The following is a 19,394-nucleotide window of genomic DNA, read 5'->3' as shown; positions in this document are numbered from 1 at the left end:
CCCACCCACTGCACATTTGATCCTCATGTTAGGGTCCTGAACTCCACAGGGAAAACCCAACAAACTTCAGGTATCAGTCAGGTATCCAGTAGTAAATTCTCAGAGGTTATAAACAATGAATTTTTATTTCTTGATTCAATTGATTCACCAGTATATTAGAACAGATGATGTAATAGGTCACACTCTGGCTTTTGTCTGTGTCATTCTAATTCTAATTTAGCCCAGATTTGTAGGAACATCATGTGTAATTAGATTTCAGTCTAATCTGAAAATTACCTGGAGATTGCTCAATAAATTGTTAGCAGGAATGTGGTGCCAGAAGTGGCTTAACACCCTAATCAGAGTCGAAAAGGTGAGTACTGTGACGACTTCAACTATATCCTGAAGTGTGTATCACTCCCTTGCCAAGCTTCCTCCAACACATCATTCCTCACATGTAGTTAACCTTGAAAGTATGTCTATTCTTCTGTGGATGCCCTGCATCTGATACCCATCTGACCATCTAACAATGGACTGTCAGCCTCATTTTCATGCAATTTCGTACTTATCCTTCATGGTGATCCTCCTCAAATGTTGTCTGTTTTCAACCCATTTACTATACTCACTCATAGATCTCTCTTTCACCCAATGCAGGATATAAGCACAGAACATCAAAATAAGGTAGAGAAGCAGAGATGGCCCTCCAGCTATCTCCTTATTGACAACTACAGAAGATAAGGTGTTAGATATCAGCCAGGTCTCAGAACGCCTGACTGCTGGAGGTGGAGAGATGGTAGTCTCCCAGCTATTTGTTGACAGAATTGAATATCATATAGCCATATGGTTTGCAACACACATTTATGTTGATTTGATGTAGTCCTTCAGTGAAATATGATCATGAGTACAATGTTCACACTTTTAATATTGATAGTTCTAATTCTTGACCTTATTCTCCAGCAGGTGCTTTAAACAGACCTTGGAAGGGAGTTCAGGCTGAGGATGAAGACCCCACAAAATGATAAGACAGTTATTTTGGCTTTCACTGGTGCCTCACAGATCACACATGAGCAAAACAGATGATGGGGACAAGGGCAACTGTAGAGAGTCTTTGTTGAAGGGTGGAGAACGCTTCAAGCTCAGCTTATTTGGAAGCCGACACTTAGCTATTGATAACAAGAATACTTTGGAGTAGTGGCAAATACGTGTGCGATACTGGCAGGCATTAACGAGAACAGAGAGAATGCTGTCAAAACGATAGGAAAAGTGAGTCTCCAAGAGGAGAGCCATGATGTAACTGGCCCTTTGCAATAATATCTTCATTCATGTAAGGAGTGGCCACCTACATAGAGCATCTAACACTGGATATAATGGACACTACTTACCAATGTTGTAAATGCCTAGCCAGCTCTTTGTCAAGAGTTAAAAGTTAAAGTTCTCCCTGCCGTACACACATTTTGATGGACTTTGAACAAAGTGGATTAAAAAAATTTAAAAGAAGTGTGCTGTTACGGTATGGTGGTAGTGTCCCTACCTTTGAGCCAGGAAGTCGTGGTTCAAGTCCAAAATGCTCCAGAGGTACATAATAATATCACCAATCAGGTTGATTAGAAAATATCCAGAACTGATTTCTGACACTTGTGTTTTGACGGAGGCTTATCACAAGAAAGAATTGGTTTCTGTGGGTTTTATGACAAACAAAAGATGTTTTCTCAGTAGACATAGTAAAACATCAGCATGGACTTCCAGTACATGATTGTTTCATGGTGCTGCACAGCCAAGGGAGCATGTATATAAAGTTTTAGCAAAGATCTGCAGCTCGGAATGTGAGTGAGCTCGTGGACTTGCGTGCCAAGCTGGCTTGATTTTGTTCAGTCATTTCATCACCATGCTGGGCAACATAATCAGTGAGGCCTCTGATGGAGCGATGTTGTTCTACTCCACTTGGAATTTATACTGTCCGGTCCATTATGATGAGTGGTGTGGTAACAGACCGCACACTATAACTTCCAAGTGGAGCAGACCGACGTCACTTCATCAGAACCCTCGCTGATGATGTTACCTAGCACGGTAATGAAATGTCTGAACAAAAACACGCCAGCTTGGCGAGCAAGTCAACAACGTCAGGGCATTTGTCATAGATGATTGCACTCTCTTTTTAGTTATTTTAAAAATCTATTAAAGTTATCTTAGTTGCACTTCAGCCCCATGCTCCTGATGTTTGGACATCTAGTGCAGATGGGTGAGGCAGAGGATCTCCTTTCTGGCTTGGTTAAACAAAAACTCTAAAGGCAGGCAGTAGATGATGGAAAGGGTTATAGTTCCTGACTGCCTGCCTCTATTCTGTCACTATGTTTGCACCTGGGAGCCATGAGAGAGGCAACACCTGGTATCCACCAATATCCTTGAAGCCTTTGGTAAGAAGCGAGTGCTGGCAAGGTGGTCAGTCTCCCCTCCCCTAAATCTATTCTAACTCAACCCCTCCTTCTCTTCCTCCTCTTTCTTTATTTTTCTTGTGGTAGCACCGGCCCTGGTGGGTGGTGATTGTAATATATTGTTTGTTTCAATATGTTCAATGGGTAATTTGGAACAGTCCTTCAAGGCTAGCCTCAACAAATTATGGTCATGCACATATGCATAAATCGAAACCAAGTTAATATGAAATATTTTCAAGTAAAATTCTAATTTTGATACAGACCCAAGCCAACTTTGCGCTGTCAAGTATAATGTTACTGACAGTGGTGTTGGGCAGGAAGGTTTTTGTTGTGATATAGTGAAATGATGCACATTTCCCAGTTACATTATCAGAAGCAGCATGCTTTTAGCAAAATCTCCCACTCCTCCCCACAGGGTCTGTAGAATTGTTCCTTTCCATAAATAAACCTAAAGATTATGATAAGTTATTAAATGAGAAGAGGTCATGTGACCTACTCTACCACCACCTCTTGTAAGCCACACACTCAATAAATTTATGGACTTTTACTTGACAAATTTAATCTCATCATGGAAACAACCTGATTAATGCTTGGTAATCCCCAAAGGTTTAGCTTTGCTGCAGTTACTCTAAGTAGTCAAGTCTATGCAGAATCAACTCCAGATTTTGTTTCATGTCTGCTGCTTTAAAATAAGAAAATCCCTCTGGATGAGTAGGCTGCAGGTCAGGTCACCTTCAAGCTTTCTGTATCATCCATCACAAAGGGTATAGGTGCAGAGAACAAGGAGGAGAGGTAGAACTCAGTCAGAAAATATCTTGAGAATACAGTGAAAAGAAGTCACCAGGCAGGTCAATTCTCATCATCTGGAGCTGAGCACTTAGCAACAGTGCCATGAGAATTTCAATGACATTATGCTAATGGTCAAGGCCATGAACAATTTTCATATTGCAGCCTTTACCTATGGAACCATCAAGCATTCACACAGTGGTATTCATTGTCATAATGTTGGAGGCCAAACTTTACTTTTTTGCAAAGTGAGTTATTCCAGCCTGTATGGTGTTCTTTCAGGACCATTCACTATGTTCCCACTGAACACGCAGCAGCTCTCTCTGACATTCAGGTATCCTTCCTAATACCTAGGTATTCTACCTCAACATTCTTATCACCGCAGTCAGATTTATACCCACCCTGACAGAACAACAGATATTCAACTATAACTGGTACACCACCCAATGAGCTATGTCTTGAAGGAAGTGGTAACACAGTGGCACTGTCACTAGACTACTAATTCAAAACACTAGGAAAATATTCTGGGGCCCCGGGCTTGAATTCCACAATGGCAAATGGAGTGATAAAAATCTGAAATCTAATTGTGACCATGGACCCACTGTTGATGGTGAACCTATCTGTTTCACCACTGTTCTTGAAGGGAGGAAATCTACCATCCTTACCTGGTCTGGCTACATGTGACCCCAGGCCCACAGCAAACACTCATCCTGCTATTGAATCAAATGCCCAAATGTGACTATGGATCTCTTGCTTCTCACCCTACCCTTCGTTCTTTGCCTCAACTTTCCTCCTGTGATCTTCTATTTTCAGGCACCATAACACAACAACCCGAGAAAGAAGAGATAAAACAGTAGCACTCTTGAAGAGGCTCCATCACTTGATGCGACACTTACAGCCGCAAGGTCAGCTGTTGACATTGCACTTGCTGGGGTTGAGGGGGGGGTTTGGTGCGGAGATAGTTTGCCAGCTCTTTCAAAGTCAAGGTTGCAGGTGAATTCTGTCATAGGGGACGCAGATGAGAACTTTGATGAGATGGCACAGAGGAGAGCCCTGATGGAATGGGAGCTTGACTACGCCTCCTTTCACGCACCCCCCTGCAAGAATGCAATCCCTCACTCCCAATTCCTCTGCCTCCACCATATCTGCTCCCAAGTTGGAGCATTCCACTCCCAGACATGTCCTACTTCAAGGACTGCAACTTACCCTTTCTGTTGATCAAAAATACCCTCAATCACATCTCTTGCTTCTGCCCTCAGATCCCCTCCCCCTGACAAAAATAAAGACAGAGACACCTGGTCCTCACATCCAGTGTATTATCTTCTGCCATTTCCATCACCTACAATCCGACCCTATGACCAAAGATATATTTCACTCCCCACCCTTAGTCTGCCTTTTGTAGGGACCACTCACTCAGTGACTCCCTCATTTGCTCCACACTCCCCACCAACCCCACCACACCTGGCACCTTTCCCTGCAACTGCCGGAGGTGCTAAACACAGAACATAGAACATTACAGCACAGTACAGGCCCTTCAGCCCTCGAAGTTGTGCCGACCTGTCATACTGATCTCAAGCCCATCTAACCTACACTATTCCATGTACGTCCATATGCTAATCTAATGACAACTTAAATGTACCTAAAGCTGGCAAATCTACTACTGTTGCAGGCAAAGCATTCCATTCCCTTACTACTCTCTGAGTAAAGAAACTACCTCTGACATCTGTCCTATATCTTTCACCCCTCAATTTAAAGCTATGCCCCCTCGTGCTCGCCGTCACCATCCTAGGAAAAAGGCTCTCCCTATCCACCCTATCTAACCCTCTGATTATTTTATATGTTTCAATTAAGTCACCTCTCAACCTTCTTCTCTCTAATGAAAACAGCCTCAAGCCCCTCAGCCTTTCCGCGTAAGACCTTCCTTCCATACCAGGCAACATCGTAGTAAATCTCCCCTGCACCCTTTCCAAAGCTTCCACATCTTTCTTTTAATGCGGTGACCAGAACTGTACGCAATACTCCAAGTGCAGCCGCACCAGAGTTTTGTACAGCTTCACCATAACCTATTGGTTCCAGAACTCAATTCCTCTATTAATAAAAGCTAAAACACTGTATGCTTTCTTAACAGCCCTGTCAACCTGGGTGGCAACTTTCAAGGATCTGTGTACATGGACACCGAGATCTCTCTGCTCATCTACACTACCAAGAATCTTACCATTAGCCCTGTATTTTGCCTTCTGGTTACTCCTACCTAAGTGCATCACCTCACACTTGTCTGCATTAAACTCCATTTGCCACCTCTCAGCCCAGCTCTGCAGCTTATCTATGTCTCTCTGCAACCTACAGCATCCTTCGTCACTATCCACAACTCCACCGACCTTAGTATCGTCTGCAAATTTACTAACCCATCCTTCTACGCCCTCATCCAGGTCATTTATAAAAATGACAAACAGCAGTGGACCCAACACCGACCCTTGCGGTACACCACTAGTAACTGGTCTCCAGGATGAACATTTCCCATCAACTACCACCCTCTGTCTTCTTTCAGCAAGCCAACTTCCGATCCAAACTGCTATGTCTCCCACAATTCCATTCCTCCACATTTTGTACAATAGCCTACTGTGGGGAACCTTATTGAACGCCTTGCTGAAATCCATATACGCACATCAACCAATTTACTCTCATCTACCTGTCTGGCCGCCTTCTCAAAGAACTCAATAAGGTTTGTGAGGCACGACCTTCCCTTCCCCCATACCTCCCCTCTCACCTCTATATGAAGCTCAAGACAAATTTTCCATATCCGACAGGGGTACACTGTACATCCTCCAACCTGGTCTGCTGTATCCGTTGCTCCCGATGTGCGCTTCTCTATATCAGTGAGACCAAAGATAGACACAGTGTCAGATTTGTGGAATACCTGCACTCTGTATGCTGAAATCAACAACACCTTCTGGCTGCCAATGATTTTAACTCTCTCTCCCATTCCCTGGGTGTTATGTCCATCCTGGGCCTCCTCCAGTGCCACAATGGTGCCACATGCAAGCTGAAGGAACAACGCCCGATATTCTGCCTCAGAAGCCTACAGCCTGATGGCCTCAAAATGTAATTTACCAGTTTCAAAACCTACAGCCTCATCCCATGTCCAACCCTCCCTCTCATCCCTGCCTCCTTGACATGACACAACCTGTCCATCTCTTACCCACCTATCTGCCCTACCCTTCCCACTGACCAAACCTCATTACCCCCAACCTTTATCCACCTGTCACCATCCCACCTCCCCTCCCCCAGCCCTTCTTTCCTCTATTTATTTCCCAGCTCTCTTCCCCCTCTCCATGATAACTGATTTATTCTTCTACCATTACTGCACATGCAGCATCCTTTCAATAATGTCCTTCGGAGCATCAAAAGTAATAGGCAGCACAACTAGAAGAGGTCAGACTGATTAAGCAACCTGTTAGTGATTTAGTTTGCATTGAGGCTATCTAGAATGATTTCTGGCCTTCTTTTAAGCCCATCATGGAATTAATCCAAACATTCAGCTCTGCAGAAAACAAGTGATAATGGCACTGTTAAATAAAAACAATTGACGCATTCTGCATTTTCTTTCATGTTGAAAGCACTTTTCTAAAAGTGATGAAATTGTTCTTGAGAAGTTTAAGCAGTCTGCTGCTATTACTCTGACTTTGTACATTAATTTTTTGTGTTCTGAGAGTTAAAATCCAATTGCTTCTCTGGACATGTATCCCCTGGTAATGGCAGCGACCTACACTTGTCACTAGAGAGAGAGAGAGAAAAAGAAAGATACGTTAGAAAATAAGTTCTATAGAGAGTAACTCGCTATCTAAAATGGCTACATCTATAGAACTAACAATTAAGAATCTCCTCCGTCCCTCTCAGAATCTGCTGACCTTTTTGGGTCAGTCTGTATCAGAAAAAAAACAGCTGTTTGATCTCAGAAACCACTACACTATTGTATCTGATTTTCAGTGTTATCTTTGTTGCTTCATTTGCAAGGAATTCAGATAAAATACCACAGAAAATTAAGGATACTTTCTCCTCCAAAATATTCTTTTGATTTATTTGTATTTGTTTCAATGTTGGTTTCTGAAATTTTTAGTTAACTACGTTATTGCTTTATTCTTAAGAATCCTTCAGTAATAACTAGCAATAAGCTAACTTCTAACCTGTTTAAAAAAACTTGACAATTTGTCTCTTTTAGTTTGAATCTTTACAAATTAAAAATGGGGCTAAACAAGCCATATTACTTCAGCTCACTGACCACCTTGCACATTGTCCTGGTAGCAATGAGATATACGAGGAGTTAAACTGTGATAATTCAAAAGTGTTGAACTGAAAAGGAACATTCCATCAGTAACTGCCATAGAAACACCGAGACTTATGATGTAAAAGAAGGCAATCAGCCATTTACCTCTTTTTGAGCTCTTTGCCGATCGAATGAAATTGAATTCTACTGCCTGATCTTTTCTGATAGCTCTGCATCTTATTCTGATTTTAAATACTTCTCAAATATATTTAATCATATAATGTACACATGCAATTATGGTCAACCTGTTCGCATGAGAAAACTTTGTCTTGTGTCAGTTTCATGTTTTGCGTCAGTTTAATGTCTCATGATCAGGTACAACTGGATCTTTGTGAACTGACCAGTTTTACCTGCCTTCCTACATCATGGCAAATGACTGAGGTGTCAACTCTTTAGAATTCTTCTGGAGTATTCAGAGAGTAAAGATTAAACTCCCAGGTACAACTACAAACAACAAAATAAAACAAAGAGCTGCAGTTGCTGGAGAGCTAAAACACATGAAAACAGATATTACTGGAGATACTCAGTAGGTCTGGCTGTATCTGTGGAGAGAAAACAGAGTTGAAGTCTATTTATATCCATGCTATTAGTACATAATCTCATCGATATGCAGTTTTTAATTGTCCCACATGTCAGAAAGAAACCAGAAGACAACAATTCTGCACATGAATGACAGAGCAGATACTGCGCGACTCCAAATCACTGCTTGTTCCTCCCAACCTCCAACTTGTGAATCAGTCGCGAAATTTCGGGGTTCACTGCATGGCCAGCAACAGCCAGCCTCCTCCATCCATGATTATTGGCATTCTCCACGCCCTCACTGCAGGGTAATGGAATTGAGAGCTAGTAGACAACCTGTCATTTAGAGTGGCACGGTGATTCAGTGGTTACTTCCTCGCAGTGCCAGGGATCTGAGTTAATCCCAATCTCGGATGACTGTCCATTGTAGTTTGCGTTTCCTCCCCGTGTCTGCGTGGATTTCCTCTAGGTGCTCCAGTTTCCTCCCACAGTCTAAAGAGTGTAGGCTAGGTGGATTGGCCATGCTAAATTGCCCACAGTGTTGAAGAAAGTGCAGGCTAGATGGATTAGACATGGTAAATGTTATGGGGATATGTGGGGGCCTAGGTCAGGGTGGGTGCTTTTTAGAGGGTTGGGTGGACTCAGTAGGCCGAGTGACCTCTGTCTGCAGTCTAGGAGTTCTATAACCTCATTGAATGGTGGAATAGATATGGTAGGCTGAATATTTGCTCCTATATCTTACCTGCAATCCACTTCAGATACAGTTTTGTAAAACAATGCTGCATTTTGGAGTGCCCTAGCAGCTTTCATTAATCTGCAGCTGCCAAACCATCTTGTGCACAGGGACAGGCATTCATCTCGTAGATTCCATCAGGGCTCTCGTGGCTCCTCACTTGGCCTCTTTGTGGTCACTCAATTTGCACCAATTGCATGCCCACGGCATTTCTACTTCACCTTGTCTTGTCTTACATTTGAGTGTAGACACAAATCATGGTTGTCAGCAATGATCTAAGGATGGACATCTTGCTGTATGGCACTGTTCTTTATCAACCTCACCACTTGCACCATGCACCTGCAGCATACATGACAAACACACCGCATGTGCCTCGACCAAATGACAATATCTCAAAGTCAAAGGGGTATTGTCCTTAGTCAAGTCAAAGGAGACAATTTTCAGACAGGGGGTCCCAGCCCAGTACATCAAGGCTACAGTCCAGTAACAGTCCAGGGATTTGGACATGACCAGTCAGCCACTGGAGCATTCAGTATCAGAGGATCTGTACCATCACAGTCACTGGATTGGGCCACAGTCAGTACCACAGGTATAGGGCAGCAAGCCTAGGGATTGAAAGGAATTCAGCCAGAAAGCTAAACAGACAGCTGTTAGGGGATGGTCATCCATCAGCTGCAGCTGTCATCCAAATTGGTCTGGGGGTAGCTCACAATTAGTCTACCTGTCAATGCACCGAAAATCAAATGGTGTAACAGGTGCCATGCTTTGGTAGAAAGTTGAGAAAGGCTATTCTGGGGAGAGGACGCAGCATGCTGGGATGCAAAGGGGACAATAATGCTGAGGGGGTAACTCAACATATAGAAGGGAAGAAAATAGAACATTAGGAGAACATGGGTCATCGATGGTCACAACCATGATTGTCTCAATTGGGTAAAGTGCAGTTCAATTGTTGGCATGACTAAGCTTCAGGACCAGAGCTGACAGGGTAATGTTTGGAGGTGGGTGTAATTCAGAGGCATGAGCAGGTGCACGTGGAAGCTCATGTGAGTTTGACAGGAGGAACAAAAAAAGGGATATAGGGGTTCAATGAGGCCTTTGATTATCAAACTGAGCCTATGACTCACTGTCCCAGAATGACCCCTTCCATACTTTCACAAATTAAAAGCATGGAATGAATTTGAAAAATGGCTGCAATCAGTTTATTTCTTCGTATGTACACATGGACTCTACTTGTGATCAATGTGAGGCCCATCAAGGGGCAATTACATTAATCAGGCATTCAGACTGTACAGAGGGTTGAAGTCATCTGCAATCAAAGCATCATGCAAATGAAATATATGCAATATCTAGCTGTGTGGGATACAAATCCTGGTCACAAGTGATCTTGAACTTGTCATTGGCCATTGCAGATTGATCTTAGCCATTTTTGTGATTGCTCACAGTCATCTCTGTGATGCAAAAGTAATCACAGATTACCTTACAGGTTTGTGGGCCACAATTTGCAAAGGTTATCGAAGATCTCAGAGGCAGCACAGAGGCATGGAACTGATTTCATCCCACCTTGAACTGTATTTGCTAGTGTGCACTTATATATGTGCAGCTGCTCCAAGGTTCCACGCATGGCAATCAGCTTCAGCAAGTTGATCACAGCATTCTGGAAGTCACTGCTGTGTTTTTTTCTTGGGAGATGAGGAGAGTGGAACAGAGTTGAGAGCACAAGCAATAAGCACAATGTACAGTACTTGCAATCTTTTACTATATTTTTGTGACAGTGATGATGCTGCATTCATCGGAATAAGGTTCCTTTGTCAAATATCATTCATGTCCTACTGTTTCGAGGACTGAGCTAAAGTGCAATCGGTGTGTGATGTGAATGCTGATGTATGCATCACTAAAAATCTGTTCTGTTGCTTATATTCCCCACACAGGCTCATTAGAACTGTGACCAATGGATCCAGCCAGGTTATCATTGCTATTGCTACGATGCAATGAAGCTGGAGGTAAATGGAGGAGCAATAGATGTAGCAGAAAGACCAAGGGCAGTTGCAATCTCCAGCAGGTGTCAAACAGTCTCCAAAGTGAGGTAGACACAGCTGAAGCAGACGCAGTATGTGGATGAGGTATAGGAGGGCCATTTCCTCCAGATGGCAAGTCGCAGTATCACCGCAGACTGAGGATATCCAGGGACACTGCCACAGAATTATGCCGCCCACTGGAGTGATGCCTGTCATATGAAGGATTGGGTGGGCATCCTAGCCTGTCAGCATCAAGGTGAAAGCTGCACTAACTTCGTATCCAACTTATTACTTCCAAGGATGCACTGGTGACCTCCGAAGGATCTCACAATACTTGACCCTGAAATATATCAAGGCTGTAACTGATGTAGTTTGTGAAAAATGACACTGTTTCCTCTCATCTTCCCATAACTAGTTCAGTGTTACAGCCCAGGCAATAGGTTTTACCAAAGCATTTTGCTTCTGTCAGGTGCAGGACACTGTAGATTTTATACACTTCACATTAAAAGGACTGTAACAGAACACAGCAGACTTCAAGGATAGAAAAGTATTCCAACCATCCATGTAAGTTACCTGTTATCATGGGTAGTACATCTGAGAAGTCTGCGTCAAGTATTTTGGGAGCTGCCATGATGCCTTATCCTTGAGAACTCTCATGATACTGCTTCACATCAAAGGCTGGCTTCCTTACAAGGATGTCTGATGGGAGGCAAGGTCTACCCTCTGCAATAATGGCTGATGATTCCATTACACAAGTCCCTGACTAAGGACAAGAGCAGATACAACTCAACCCATTCTTTGACCAGAACCATCATGGAGCAGGCGATACACCTCCCAAAAATGAGGTTCAGATGCTTGGATTGGTTTTGGTGAGATGGCTTACAGTACATCCCAGATAGACTGTGCTTTGCACAACTGATTCAAGCATGTGGGGATGTAATGGTCTCTGAAGAACGGGGAGTGTGACAGTAGTCTTCCAAAGAGAAAGATGAAGGAACATCACATTTTGCCTGAAAGAGCTGTGCAACACCAGGCACAATAAACCATAATAAACTTAATTGGTATCTGATTCCAACTGCTGTGAGTTGGTTGTAGTGATCACTCATTGACTGTAAATTTAATCTTGCTCAAAAAGCAAGTGTTTCTGAATCTAAGAGAACATTTTTGACCCTTTGAAGATATTCCAGTATGTATTGGTCCCACATTGAACATTGAGAAAATATTAGGTTACATTGAGCAATAGGGAAAGAATAGCACTCCCTTCGTCAGGTTGTAAGCTGGGATGATACTAAGAAGGGTAAACTGTGTATCTTGAGTTCTTACATAGCAAAACATCTATGAATGAAGAGTCAGCAGTGCCACCAATGTGTTCTTAAAAGCATTTGGCTGTGTTTCCCCTTTCTGCACTGTGCAGGGCAGCTCCTGGCTGGCAGCTCTTGAACTGGTGCATGGGCTGGGCTTTAAAAATAATGCCTTTGCACCAGAATCTGGGAGAGCCAGCAATGGAGTGTACTCCGGGCATTACTGAACAGGGAATATTGTGGGAATATTACAAAAAACTCACCAAGGCTCATTGAGAAAAAGTCTCCGTGACACTCACCAAAATTGACAGTTCGATGATTTGTAGCAAAGTTCAGCCCATCATACTGGTGCCGGCTCTCCAAAAGTGCAATTCATCTACTGCAACTCCCCCTCTTCCCAATTATCCCCTCACATCCCTAAACACTCCTCCTTTTCAAATGCTTAAAATGTTTAGAAAATGGAGAAAAATACATGACAGGAGAAAGCCCACCCAGCCCTTGTGTTTGCACAGGCTAAAAAGCAACAACTCAGCCTAGTCCTATTTCCAGCATTTGACCCATTCCCTGGAGGTTAAGGAGCTTTAGGTGCATATCAGACACCTTTCAAATGAGCTGTCGCCAATAGAAATACACCTTCAAGCATCGCATTCCAGACCCCTACCACTTTCTGGGTGAGAAATCTTTTCAACTAGCCCATCTACCAATCATCGACCCCTCTGCTAAGGGAATTATGTCTTTCACATCTACTCTTTCTTGGCTACTCATAACTTTGTGCATCTTAATCAAATTTCCAATCAGCCTCCTCCATTCCAAGGAAAACATCCCCAGCTTGTCCAAATGTTGCATTTTTCAAGTCTGGGCAAAATGCTCATAAATCTCTTCTCTAACTACTCTGGTGCAATTCTCTAATGAGGTGTTCAGAGATGCATACAGAACCCAAGTTATGGCTAAATGGTGTTTTTTGTACCTCCAGCATAATCTTCCTGCTCCTAAGTTCCACACCACTGCTAATAAAGCAAAGGATTCCTTGTGACTCCTTAACCATCTCATCAACCTTTCTAATGACCATCAAGAACCCTTGGACATGTACTCCCAGGTCTTTCACTTGTTCTACAGTTCTTAGTATCTTCCCATTTATGAACTCTTGGCCTTGTTTGACCTTCCTGTACATATTAACTCACACTTCTCCACAATAAATTGTTTTCTGCTCTGCTACCTGTGACCAGCCTATTGGTTTCTTACTGCAGTATACAGCCTTTTTCCTCACTGTCAACAATGTGATCAATTTTTGTGTCATCTGCAATGTTCTGCATCATATCCCCTATATTTAGGTTCAAGTTATTAATGCATAGCACAAAGAGAAACAAATCTGGTACTGAGCCTTACAGAATCCAACTGGGCATAGTTTTCCAGTTGCAAAAGCAATGTTAACAATGCCCTTTGTTTCCTGCCCTTGAGGCAATCTTACATCCCGTTTCCTGCATTCCCCTGGATACAATGAGGATTTTTTAAAAACAGAGTTCATATAGGACTTTATTAAAAGCCATTTTAAAATCCATGAAGATCGCATTGATTGTACTATTCTCATTTATCCTCCTTGCAACCTCCACAAAATATTCAGTCAGGTTTGTAAATATGATCTTCTCAGAATTGAAGCCAGTCTTTTACTCATGACAGAGGTTAGACTCACTGTAAAAATTCAGTTTATCCCTTGCTCCATATTGAAACCAGGCTTCAACATTAGCAGCCCTTGAGTGAGGTTTGGAAAATGATGGCCAGACCTTCCCCTGTTTCCTCCCTGGCTGCTTTTAGCAGTCTGGGGCACATTTCATCCGGCCCGAGTGAATAAGCTTTATTCAAGGATACTAATCCTCTCAATACTTCCTCCACTCCAATGTTTATTAGTTCCAACATCTTACCATCCTCCTCCTTAACTGCAATTCCTGCATTGTCCATCTCTTTTGTGAAGACTAACACTATGCGTTGCGAAACAACTATGCCCACATCTGCTGCCTCCATGCAGAAGTTAACTTATTGGTCTTTTGGCCCTGCTCTTAACTTAGTTATCCTCTTACATCTAAAGTATTAAGAAAACAGTCTGTCTCAGGTTTTATTTAGCAACAAACTATCATGCCCTCTCTTTCCTAATTTCCTTTTGATTCCACTTCTGCTCTGGCTTTCTGTAGTATTGAGTTCTCTGTAGTATTAATTTATTCAGTGTTGGGTTATGTAAAGCAGCAAAACTGGTCATTCCCTTTAAGATGGATATGTGTGACACTATGCGGAAACATTTTAGCATTCACAACAAACATAGCAAGCAAACAAAGAAAATTAGAGGGAACTTTGATTAGTAAGCGTACAACCAACTGACTGTGGCCATCAAGCTTCACTGTGAATTTTATCCATCTTGAAAGAAGAAAGGCTAAAGAGTAGGAGGAAGGACTGAGAGAAATCAAGAGAGAGGTATAAACGAAAAGAGCAGCACAAGAGGATATGAAGGCGTTGCATTTATACACCACCTCAACATCTCTCAGGAACATCCCATCATGCACAAACTAAAAAGAATAAGTTTGAAATGCTATGAATGGCTACAGATGCAAAATTAGCTCCATCATATGTTAAGAATTAGATTTTAGTTTAATATCCTTTGGAAGTAAGATTGTACTTGATCATTTAATTTCATTGTGCAAAACAGAATTAAACTTCAACATTTACTGTGTGTCAATAGTTTTGATTTACAAGTTCAGTTGTGGTTTTCATTTCAGTGCACTAATACTATGATATCTCAAGAAGTGTATTCATCTCCTATTCTACTAATTTAAAATGCCGAACACCCTACATTGTCCATTTGGTAAAACAGAATCAATCTGTCCAGATTGGTGCGTGCTGAAAAAGTTATGCTACATTTTGACTCTGCTTTGTTGCATTCCACAGTTAGACTTGAAATTTTGTGACAAATTTTCCCAACCCCATGGTGTTGGCCTTAGAAACAAAAATCGACATTATGAGAAAACTCAGCAGGTTCTGAAGAAGGATCTGGAATTTCTTGCCAAAGAGGATAGGAGCGGCACGGTGGCTCAGCGGTTAGCACTGCGGCCTCACAGCACCAGGGACCCAGGTTTGATTCCAGCCTCGGGCGACTGTCTGTGTGGAGTTTGCACATTCTCCCCGTGTCTGCGTGGGTTTCCTTTGGATGTTCCGGTTTCCTCCCACAGTCCAAAGATGTGCAGGTTAGGTGGATCGGCCATGCTAAATTCCCCGTAGTGTTCAGGGTGTGTGCGTTATGGGGGATGGGTCTGGGTGGGATGCTCCAAGGGGCGCTGTGGACTTGCTGGGTCAAAAGGCCTGTTTCCACACTGTTTAGTATTGGCCTTAGACACAGTTGAAACAGGAGAGGAGTTATAATAGGATAACTCCCAGCCCTTGGGAAGTTTTCCAGGGAATGAGGCGAAGCAGATCAGCTGACTGTTTCAAGAATGCAGGCAATCAATTTGTGTTATTAAGACACCAATTACAAACAATTTTGCAGTCTCTGCACAACTTTGCCACCAGCAGGGCAGTCTCCCTGCAGCAGGCTAGGTGGCCATCAAAGCCCGAGGCATAGAGACATAGAGCTGTACAGCACAGAATCAGACGCTTTGGTCCAACTCCTTCGTGCCAAACAGACATCCCAATCTGACCTAATTCCATTTGCCAATATCCCTCGAAACCCTCCATATTCCTATACCCGCCCAGATGCCTTTTAAATGTTGCAGTTGTACCCTTCTCTACTATTACCTTTGATAACATGTTCCATACATACACCACTCACTGCGTGAAAAAGTCACCGCTCGGGTCCTTTATAGATATTTCCCCTGTCACCTTAAATGTATGCCCTCTAGTTTTGGATGTCCCCACCCCACAGAAAAGGCTGAGTCTATTTACCCTCATGATTTTATAAACTAGAAGGTGACCTCTCAGTCTCCAGTACTGCAGGGAAACAGCTCCAGGCTATTTAGCTTCTCCATGTAAATCAAACCATGCCACAAATGAGAGGCTGCATTCATGAAAGGTTATAATCGTGGCCAGGTTTGATCCAATAGAGTGGTTTCTCTATCCTCAGGCTCTCCACCAAATCATATTTATTTAATTATTGGCAGTGAGGATCCCTGCATTATGGCCTGGTAGTTCTGGTGGCCTCTAATTCAGCCTGCAGCATTGACAGCCCTGCCTGCCATCCATCATAATGAGTTACGCCCTGGAAGGTTGCAATTGCTGGCCTAGCTGCCTGATAGAGTGATGTCAGGGTCTTCCTTTGTATCAGTTTTTGGGCTGTCTTACAAAGACACTCTGCCCAATTACTCTGTTTCTCGCTCTGTAGATATTGTCTGATCTGTTAAATCCTTCCAACATTTTGGTTCTTATTTCCGGGAAGGGAAGTGTGGATTTTAGATCTGCATTGTATCTCATCACACCATTGTCCCCTGCCCCACATTTCTTGCCTGCCATATTTGCTCACACGTTGAGGTTATTGGAGATTCACACCTTTGACTTTTATAAATCTGGAAACTTTCTCAAAGGTCAAATGAGATAGGCGCCAGCAATGCATGGCTGGTAATTTGAACAGTTTCACTTATTTCAGCTCATTAACAACCACAGCACAGATAATATGAGAATATATTACCTTCTGCATGCTATATTTGCCCAGTTCTTCTGCTGTTTGGTATTGATGGAGTTAAAGCTATGAAGCCTTGAGGATACCAGCAGCTTTCAAATTCCATGCAGTTCAGAGAGCAAAACAATTATTAATAAACCTCTTGTGACAGCACACAAATGCTTAGCAAGGTCACCCTTGCAATCCTTACTTTTACTTAATGAAGAGAGGGATTAATTATCACCATAGCCAATTTGTTTTCCATTTTACAAAATTGAGGCATGCCTGTAGCCAATTTCTGGTTAAAAAAAATTTTGCATTTATATGGCATTTTCTCTGAAACACATTTGAAGTGCATTTACTAATGTTACACAGATGAATGCATCAGGGAACATAAGAATAGTAAATGCAGACAAACAGTTTACAATCTATTAATTATTTTTATTAACAGAGGCCTTTGCCCAGGACACTAGGACAACTCTTCTGACCTTCTTCAAATAGTGGCATGTAAGTTTGTTTGTCCAGACACTGGATCAATCTGATACGACAAAGGACCCCCAGTAATGTAAATAATGTCTCTCAGTACATAAGTTCCGCAGAGAATCTCAAATCCATGACATGCTGACACAGGAGTAAGAGTGCTACGAATGGGTCAGATTACCCTGAGAATTAATTTCCAGGGGATTTCTATTGAATAGTCATAGAAATGCCATTTAATTTGCTCTTTTTGTCGCATCTCTACACTTTCTGTGCAGGAGGTACAGTGGATGTGAAGAACTCCTATAGACGTTCACCCTGAGTGATTCCCTTTTGACTGGAGTGTTTTCTAAATAGCGTACATCAGGCTGCAGTGCTTACCGATCCATGGGATGGGGATACCACTGGAAAGGACTTTACTGGCCATTCCTAATAACCCTTGAAAAGTTGGTAGTGAGTCACCTTTCTGAACAAAACTGTATTGCTATTTCAAAGGGTAGTTAAGAGTCAAATAAATTACTGTCTGTGGAGTCAAAGATAGACACACTCAGTAAGGATGGCAGATTTACTTCAATATAATATTAGTAAACTAGATGCATTTTACCTGGTGATTCCATGAGTAGTGTTATTGGTACTAACATTTTATTCTTAGCTTTTTAGAAAAGTTAGTTTCCTGATATTAAATTCCTAACGGTATTTGAATTTATGACTGTGAATCGTTAGTCCTGGAGCTTCTGAATTACTAATCCAGTAAAACAAAGGTTATGCAACTGTATACACGTTTAGTATTCAACATACAATCTGCATCCTTGCAATTGAATAGTGAAACATTTTCTGGTATCCAATTTACCTCCTTGAAGCTGTTGTTTGAGTTCAGGTTTGTTGTTCTTTCTTTGAGGTCAGTTTAGTTGTGGTATTCTGGCAGCCTGTGTTAACATTTCATGAACAAACAGCTGAGTATGTGCAGACACAACGTGACCTTCCTGATCAAAAACAGTAACATTGTGCCATAAGTCAAGTATTCGGCTTAAGTGTATTTAAACTTTCTAACGGGATAAGCCATCAGACTTAATCTAATCAAGACTGAAACTGCTGAAAATACTCAGTAGGTCTCTCCAGTATTTGCTGTTTTGTTTCAGATTTCCAGCAGCCAGAGTGGCTTGCTTTGATATCAGTAACCATGAGGTAGAGGGGGCAATGGTTGAGTGGTAACATCACTGGACTGTTAATCCAGAGGTGGTGGATGGTAGGATTTGAATTCACTAAAAATCTAGAATAGTGAGTCGAATGATGACCATTGTCAATTGTCAGACACTGTCATTTAGGGAGGGAAACTGCCTGGTCTGTCCTACACGTGACTCCAGTGGCACAGAAATGTGGTTGAGTCTCAACGGTCCTCTGGGCAATTAGACACGGGAAATAAATGCTGGCCTAGCCAGTGATAATCTCATCCCGTGAATTTGTGCAGCCACTTTGATGCTGAAGGATGACAAGGTTGAGGTAGGTCATCAGTGTTTTCAAATGAACCTGTTGGACTATAACCTGATGTCATGTGATTTCTGATCTTGCCCACCCCAGTCCAACACCAGCACCTCCACATCAAGATGGATGCATGAAGACAGATGGGATCAGCCAGGACTATATTGGCATTTAGAAGTATGAGTAGAGGGATCTCATAGAAACCTACAAAATGCTAACAGGAAAACACAGGAAGATGCTCCTGATGTTTGGAGAGTCCAGAAATAGGGCGCACAGTCTAAGAATTGTTCGAGTGAGAGGAGGTTATTCAGCCCACTGCATCTTCACTGATTCTCTCTGCCAACACCTGAAATCACAAGCGAGTTCCTTCATGTTTCTGCAAATTATGTTTGCGCTATTAATATGGGCTAGACCATTTAGGATTGAGATAAGGAGAAATTTCTTCACCCAGGAAGTGGTGGCCCTGTGGAATTCTCTGCTAATTTTTTCAATGTGAGAACATACCATTACGCTTGCAAAAAGGTGTGTGCAAATATTCCGCAACTATTTTTATCTTCGTCATTACAAAAGCATGGAGCCATAGAAATGAACAGAGAGCGGCCATTTGTTCTGTCGAGTCTGTGGACTGATAAAGACCATCCTAACTGATCCCATTCCCCAGCACCTACACCATATCTTCTTAAACAAATTCCACTCTCTCCTGATCTTTCTACCAA

General features: G+C 42.4%; 1 long non-coding RNA gene across 1 annotated transcript in view; it reads right to left on the bottom strand.

Annotated features, from left to right (window-relative positions):
• The window catches only part of LOC125457894 (uncharacterized), a 28,919-nt gene extending 22,605 nt beyond the window's left edge, over positions 1 to 6,314 (bottom strand). The window contains exons 1-2 of the long non-coding RNA XR_007248690.2: positions 5,965 to 6,314; positions 1,511 to 1,655 (exon numbers count right to left, since the gene is read on the bottom strand). This is a non-coding gene — a long non-coding RNA (uncharacterized LOC125457894). The remainder of the gene's footprint in view (positions 1 to 1,510; positions 1,656 to 5,964) is intronic.
• Between the last annotated feature and the right edge of the window lie 13,080 nt (positions 6,315 to 19,394).

The sequence above is a fragment of the Stegostoma tigrinum genome, chromosome 14, assembly GCF_030684315.1.
Source record: "Stegostoma tigrinum isolate sSteTig4 chromosome 14, sSteTig4.hap1, whole genome shotgun sequence".
NCBI lineage: Eukaryota > Metazoa > Chordata > Chondrichthyes > Orectolobiformes > Stegostomatidae > Stegostoma > Stegostoma tigrinum.
Note: the sequence above shows the minus strand (reverse complement) of the source record. Positions and strands in the feature narration are given on the sequence as shown.